Here is an 8,325-nt window from a genome sequence, read left to right on the forward strand (position 1 = left end):
CCCTAACCAAATCAAACACCAAAGTATTAGATAGGCTCTTTTCAACATAACCCTGCCAAGGTTTCCTTAAAGGTTTTTGTGACCTCAATAAGGCTGTACGTAGTATGGGACTGAAGGATCAGTGCTCCAAAGAAATCCTGGGAGAATGTTAATTCATTAATGAAAATTAATTCATTAATAATTAGTGATTGGGGGCCATCCAGATCACAGAAGTAATGACAAAAGTTCTAAGATATTTGAAAGTCATGTGGAACTTGACAATACAATTTAACAGGCATTTATTAAATGCCTACTGCATTCCAGGGATTGTGCTAGGTACTGAAGATATACAGACAAAAATGAAAGCTTAGTGCTCGCTTCGCCAGCACATATACTAAAACTGGAATGATACAGAGAAGATTAGCATGGCTCCTGCACAAGGATGATACGCAAATTCGTGAAGCGTTCCATATTTTTAGGTTAAGCTTAGAGTTAAGAATATTTATCTGTATTTCTATTTTCCTGTTTCCTTATTTTTGATTTTTATTAGTTTCACCTTTGTTGTTTGATTAATTTCCAAGTAATAAAATCTGATCCTTTTGGGAACTAAAATAAATAAATAAAAAATGAAAGTTTGTTTTTATTTGAGCAGTTTGTTTGATATTCCAGAAAGTGTTCTTAACCTTTTAATTAATTAATTTATTTATTTTTGGTGAGGAAATTGGGGTTAAGTGACTTGCCCAGGGTCACACAGCTAGTAAGTGTCAAATGTCTGAGGCTGGATTTGAACTCAGGTACTCCTGATTCCAGGGCCGGTGCTCTATCCACTGCACCACCTAGCTGCCCCTAACCTTTTTGTGTTGTAGACCCTTTTGGTAGCGGGATGAAAGCTATGTACTCCTCAGAATACTGTTTTTAAATACATAAAATATATAGGATTACCAAGGAAAATAGTTATTAAAAAATAAAACTAGTTCATCGACCCCGGGTTAAGAATTCCTGAACTAGAAGGGGTTAAATGCTTCTGATTTCATGGATATAGGAAATTCCCAGGTGAGGAAACTCTCTTTACCAGTGCAGATTAGTACCTTTTCTGTAACATAAAGTCTTAGAACATAGTCTAGTGCTCTGAGAAGTTAAAGATATGCCTAGGGGGTCACATAACCAGTCTGTGCCTGGGGCATGACTTAACCCAAGTCTTTGTGGCTAGTAAACATCATGCCACACACTGGATAGATGCAGAATAAATAGACTGCAATTTGTGAGGGAGAGAGCACGATCTACTGAGGGAATTAGGAAAGGCTTCTTGAAGCTAAGTGTTGAAGGGAGCTTGAGACTCCAAGAGGTGAAAGTGAGGAGTGAGATCATTCTGGAAATGGGAAAGAGCCTGTGGATGGAGGCAAGGGAGAGAATATTCTATGTGAAGAACACCTACTATTGTAGTTTGGTTGGAATATGGAATACACAAGGTGGGGCATAGCCCAAGAATAACTAGTTGCAGGTCCTTTGACTTGGATTGACTTGTTTTGGTAAGCCTGCACCATTACTGGTTGGATAGATAGACAGAGAGCTAGCTAGCTAGCTCTGATAGTGTTCACAGGTATATGTGTGTGTGTGTGTGTGTGTGTGTGTGTGTGTGTGTGTGTGTGTGAGAGAGAACATTTTTAGTCTCCCTGGTCTACCTTTCTCCAAGGGAGACTTTTATCCTTTTAGGAGGAGAGCAGGAGATTAGAACCATCAGATCAGTCATTCTGCTTTCCTCAGAGAGGAATTGGACTGGAATTATGTATATATATATGGGCCTTCCTTCCACAAATAATATTAGTCTAGGGAAAATAATTTTGAAGTATAAGCTGTACTTCTGATAACTATCCCTTAATGGAGAAAGAGTGCCCCAATATACAAATACATATACATATACATATATACATATACACATACACATACATACACATACACACATATAGTACACATACACATACATATATCTCTCCAATATCATATACATATATATGTGAATAGTAAATATATATGTATAAGTGTGTATATATTTGTATTTATAGTAAATAAACTCATTTACCCATTCTGATAGCAAGGAATTCAGAGAAATTATACAGATGAGACCATATCAAACAATGCATAGAGTAAATGAACTCAGCCACTGGGCAAGATATATCAGCTCAACCAAGAGAGAATCTCAGATCTCACTCAAGGGGAGATTCCCCAAAGTTTCTACTGTGTTAAGCCGGGGATGGGGATATGATCAAGGTGCCAAATCTTCAACAAATCTGCTTCTTCCTAAAGTCTTTCTGTCCCTGCAGAGGATCTAGAACCACATGTTTTTTCTGCAGAGGCTAGGGATCAGAAGGCCAAACTCTCTCTTCTCCCAAACTCTCACTGATTCCAACCCTCATGTAGGTATGGAGCACAGAATAATCAATCTCCACCATTGAGAAGAATCTTATGCAAAATGGGCTTAAATTTTATATGGAAAACCCCAAAGGATGATCAGTTGGTTCAAAAACTTTTCTCCACCCCTTCTAATGTACTCCATGCACCAAGGTATCCAAAGGGCCTGCAGTAGCTAAAGTCAGAGTTATATTCTGAACTATAGGTATTTGAAAGATTCTTTCTAGATTCATGGATAGATTTCAGGGGTTCTGTAAGTTTGGATAGGAACACACACATGTATATAAACACATACATATGCAAATATAATATATATATATAATATATATATATATATATATACACATATATGTATTTTAATTTCAGTATAATTTGTCCCCATTTAAATTCTACATATTGTATTATATGCATTTAAAAACATTATCATAAGAAGGCATCCATAGGTTTCATCAGACCTTCAAGGGGTCCATGACACAGAAAATGTAAAGAATCTCTGGGCTAGATACAGTCAAAGGTCTGGTCTCATGAACTACTTGGGAAGTACTGGAACATAGGGACAAACTTTGCTTCATCAGAACAAAGACAACTGTGGGTAAGCTTGACAGGGAAATAAAAACTAATGTTTCCCTTCCTATTAAGGATAAATCTCCCCTTTTCCTTTTAGGACACAAGAGCTATAATTGTAATTGACTATTGAATAATCTTCTGATTTTCTCACCTACAGTCAGCAGCTATACTAGGTAAGACTGTGAAGTTTGTCATTGATGCCTTCAACTCAATAATTCAACTCAACAAACATGTGCTGAATTGCAGGACAGAAAGTACACCTCCTTCTTTCTGCTTCCTGTCCTATTTTGCTCAGCCCATCAAGTTTCCTGCTCATGGTCCAGGGCCCCTCACAGCTATACAGGGATGATTCTTTTGTCCTATTCCCTGCTCAATGCCCCATGTTTGAACAAACACTCCATGTAATACAGAGACCCACAAGAGGTTTCTATGTGGTTTTGCTGGCCAGAAAAGTTGTAGGCCTCCATAAGTTAAAAGGGGCCACACCATAAGGTGAAAGGGCTGCCTCAGATCAGTGGGAGGCACATCTGTGAAGCTGGACTTCTTCCAAGCCCCTCCCATGCATTTGATCCTATTGTCCCCATGTCCTTCTCTCTCAGGGCTCTGAGCGCTGAGCCTCCAGGATTTGATAAATTAAGCCTATTTAGGGGGTAATGAGTTGTTCCTCTTGGGGCAGAGCAGAGATCCAATGTGTGTCCTAAGCAAAGTTGGAAAAGTAATCTTCTTGTGTGTTATTTTGAGTGTTGACTAGAATATTTGATACTTGGTTTAAGGCAATACAGTGTAGTGGAAAGAATGCTAGTCTTAGGAGTCATGAGCCCCGCGTTCAAATCCTGCCTACAATTCTTTCTGTATGATTATGGATGTGACAACATCTCTGGGCCTCAGTTCTCTTTTTTGTAAAGTGGGGATAAAAATGCTTCTGCTCTGGGGCACCTAGGTGGCGCAGTGTATAGAGCACTGGCCCTGGAGTCAGGAGGACCTGAGTTCAAATCCAGCCTCAGACACTTAACACTTACTAGCTGTGTGACCCTGGGCAAGTCACTTAACCCCAACTGCCTCACTAAAAAAAAATGCTTCTGCTCCATAGCTGTAGAGCTGGAATGGGTCATAGAAGCCAACTCTCTCATTTTATAGATGAAGAAACTGAGGCACAGAGGGGTTAAGTAATGTCACCATCATCACACAGCTAGGAGGTGGCCCTCAGAATTTGAACCCAGATCATCTGAATCCAAGCCTACTTTTCTCTCTACTAGGCTGCCTCTATTAACCACTATTCAGGGTGGTAGTAACGAAGGTACATTGTACAGTAAGCCTTACACCATTATGCAAATTTGGATTATTACTATTGACCTTCTCTCATGTTTCACTGTGGGGCAGGTGGAGATGGCCTGTGAGTTTTCAAGTCAACACAGTGGGTACTATGACAGGTCTTACACATTCCCTATTTCTTTCTTTTTTTTTTTTTTTAGGCAATGGGGGTTAAGTGACTTGCCCAGGGTCACACAGCTAGTAAGTGTCAAGTGTCTGAGGCCGGATTTGAACTCAGGTCCTCCTGAATCCAGGGCTGGTGCTTTAACCACTGCGCCATCTAGCTGCTCCCCATTCCCTATTTCATAAAGTGTTTGAAAACAGACCCATTGAGAGGATGGATCATTTGCCTATTTCCTGATGACCAGCCCAGCTAATTGCGAATTTCAGGGAGAGCTCATCACCAGTGTTGCCACAGGAGGAGTGCTTCTTTGGTCATCTTCCTTGAAGCTAAATAGGATTGCAATTAGTGTCAGTGGAAGGTATCCCTCCAAAGAAACAATAGATATTTTTGAAATGTTAAAGTTCTAAAGTACTAATATGGTCACAAAATGAATACCTATGGAGAACAGAGAGGACAATTTTCTGTCATTAAACATTTGTGAATTTATGAAAGTGAATTTTTAAAAAGAAGTCTCCCCTGTTGCACCTCCTTACATTTTGTACCCTAGAGGCTGGCCTTGGGTGGGAATTATAGACAGCAGTAGGGCAAGAAGGAAAGAGATTTTTGGTCAGTGGGCCTTTTGCCCCCAAAACAATACAAGTAAACAATTATATTTTGCTTATATGTAAAGCTTTTGGTAGGTAGCACAGTGGATAGCATGTCGAGCCTGGAGTCAGGAAGACGAGTTCAAATCTGACTTCAGACAATTATTACCTCTGTGACCCTGGGCAAGTCACTTGACCTTGTTGGCCTTAGTTTTCTCCTCTGTAAAATGATCTGGAGAAGGAAATGGCAAACCACTGCAGTATCTTTGCCAAGAAAACCCCAAATGGGGTCACAAAGAGTAGGATGCCACTAAACAAAACAAAGGCTTTTGCTAATATCAAGAGATAACTTTGACCTCCACACTCCAACTAGAACTCAGAAATAAGCTCCAACTTACTCTATGTTGTCAGGTAATGGTTGTATGTCTTATGGTATGAAACAACATGCAAAAAACTAGGGGGTATAGTAGAGAAAGCACAGGACTTAGACTCAAGAAGACCTGAGTTTAAATCCTGATTCAGACACTTATTAGTTGTGTGACTATGTGCAAATCACTTTTCTTTTATCTTATTAGTTTTAAATATTCAGGAGGACCTGAGTTCAAATCCAGCCACAGACACTTGACACTTACTAGCTATGTGGCCCTGGGCAAGTCACTTAACTCTAAGTTAAAAGTGACTTGTGCTACTGGACAGGATATCTTGGATGTCTTGCCTGTGCAGTAGCACAAGTCACTTTTAACTTAGAGGCCTCAGTTTCTTCATCTGTAAAATGGGGACTTAGAAAAGGCAACCATTAATGGATTTAGCATCTTCTAGCATTGTAAGGAACCCTGGAGGTAATCTAGTCCAACTGGTATCTGAACAATTATCTCCTCCATGACATCCCCAACAAGTGGTCATCCAGTCTCTGGGGCTGTGGACCAGATTCTTAATCAAACTTACTCTGGGGCAGCTAGGTGGCACAGTGGATAAAATACCAGCCCTGGATTCAGGATGACCTGAGTTCAAATCCAGCCTCAGACACTTGACACTTACTAGCTATGTGGCCCTGGGCAAGTCACTTAACCCACATTGCCCTGCCCACCCCTCAAAAAAAAGATTACTGAGGTATCCTTAATCCTATGATTTTGTGACTTCATAGATTTTGTGACCTTCTTTCCATTGTATAAAGAATGCCTCTATACTCTTATCGAACTAATGTAAGTTATAATGATAGATAGCATTTATATAGTGCTATAAAGTTTCAAAGTACTTGAAAATATTGCCATTTTTTAACATTACAACAACCCTGGGGAGTATATTTTTAATAGATAAGGAAATGGAGGCAACAGAGGTTAAGAGATCTGCCCAGGTTCACATTGCTAGTAAAAGTTTGAGGTTAAATTTGAACTTAGGTCTCCCTGACTCCCAGTCCAGCAGTCTATCCATGCCTTACCTCTTTCATTAGTCATGATTTAGACAAAAATTATTTGCTATTGTTGAGTCATTTCAGTCATGTCTGATTCTTTGTGACCCCATTTGGGCTTTTCTTGGCAAAGATACTGGAATGTTTTGCTATTTCCTTTTCCAGTTCATTTTACAGATGAAGAAACTGAGGCAAATGGGGTTAAGTGACTTACCCAGGGTCAAGCATCAGAGAGCCAGATTTGGACTCAGGAAGATGAATCCTTAGACAGAGAATGTGCGTTTGAATGGTAGCTGTGACACTTGCTGTAACCTATATGACTTGGAGTGAGTTATTGCATATCTTTGGGTCTTGCTCAGTTTCCTCAGTTATACAATGAAGGAGTTGGGGTAGATAAGTCTTAAGGTCCCTTCCAACTTTGAGTTCTATAATCCTTTTGTCCCTTTCTCTAAGTGTGATTTCTTATTAAATGCCAGGCTGAAATTTTATAGAGCTGAAAGGAAATTAAGAGATCCTCTGGTTTAGCCCCTTCCTTTTTCAAGTTAGGAAACTGAGGCCCAACCACAACAGCTACTATTTAGTGGCAAACTCAGAATTCAGATTCCAGTCTCTTGACTAATAATAAGCCTGTTGATCTTTCCATTGAAATACATTTCCTTTTGTGGGGACCAATTTTTAATTGGGGAGTGTTAGCTAAGCGGCTCCCCACAATATTGGGGCAAGGAAGGAGACCGGCAGCCTCCCTCAAAACAGAACAGGATTTATTTTAACAAGAATGAACTAAAAAAAAAAAAACATAAACAGGATCAGTAGGATCAAGGGAAAGGAAATAAAATGGGGAAAGGGAAATTATACAAACTGAAGAAATACCATCTCCCAGGAATCAGCTGAGAATACACAGCAGAGCTCCTGTTACCTTCTAGCTTCCATCTAGAATGGTGACCTCTCCCCCATTCCCTGAAACCCCACACAGCCCCAGCCAATGGGATGGCCACTCTGACAGTCACATGACTGCCCTCACTAGGCTTCCAATCATTATAATTTTGCCAGGCCCGTGTAGGCGTTGGCAGTGGTGATGACCTGAGGAGCCAGCGCCATGGTAACGGCTATAACCAGTGGGTGGAGCACCATGCGGTTTGTGGAGCCCCAGGCCAGTGCACACCAAGGCATAGAAACCTCAAATAACAATTAATTCTTTACACTTTCCTTCCTACCTGTCAATTTAAGGTGGCCTGTCAATCTGTAGCCTGAAAGTCAATTTGGCCTGGTGTTTATAGGAGCATAGATAGAGAGCTGGGAGGGACCTTGAGGGTGGGGGTCATCACTTCTAATCCTCTCACCTCACAGATCATAGAACCATAGACATTGAGTCCCACCATTTGGCTGATAATAGTGGTTAAGGCTGCTTCATGTACTTCCTAACTATGTGGTCATGAAAAAAAAATCACTTAATTGCTTTGTATTTCAGTTTCTTCATTTGTAAAATGGGGAGAATAATCATTGTACTACCAACCTCACAGGGTTGCTGAAGGGACAGCACTAGGTTAATCTGAGTTATTATATGCTGCAAGTGCCATAGTAGACAGAGCACCAGGCATGGCATCAGGAAGACCTGAGTTCTAATTCTGTCTCAGAGAAAAACATTAGTTTTTTGACCCTGGGCAAGTCACTTAACTTGTTTGTCTCAGTTTCCTCATCTGTAACATAAGGGTAATAATAGCACCTACGTCTTAGGGTAGTTTTGAGGATCAAATGAGATCATATTTCTAAAGCACTTAGCACAGTGCTTGGCATGTAGTAAGCTCTAAATAAATGTTAGCTAGTGTTATTACCTTAGAGAGTAACATTAATTTCCTATGAGGCAAGTACAATATGTATATGACCTTTTTCTTTAGTTTTTTAAATTTATTTTTTATTTTGAAAGCACAGAGAATTTTTTTCCC

General features: G+C 40.0%; 1 non-coding gene across 1 annotated transcript; it reads left to right on the forward strand.

Moving 5' to 3' along the window:
• The first annotated feature begins 349 nt into the window (after nt 1–349).
• On the forward strand, nt 350–456 carry LOC122737470. The gene has a single exon (XR_006354303.1). It is a non-coding gene; the product is annotated as a U6 spliceosomal RNA (small nuclear RNA).
• The last annotated feature ends 7,869 nt before the right edge of the window (nt 457–8,325 follow it).

This window comes from Dromiciops gliroides, chromosome 1 (genome assembly GCF_019393635.1).
Source record: "Dromiciops gliroides isolate mDroGli1 chromosome 1, mDroGli1.pri, whole genome shotgun sequence".
Lineage (NCBI taxonomy): Eukaryota > Metazoa > Chordata > Mammalia > Microbiotheria > Microbiotheriidae > Dromiciops > Dromiciops gliroides.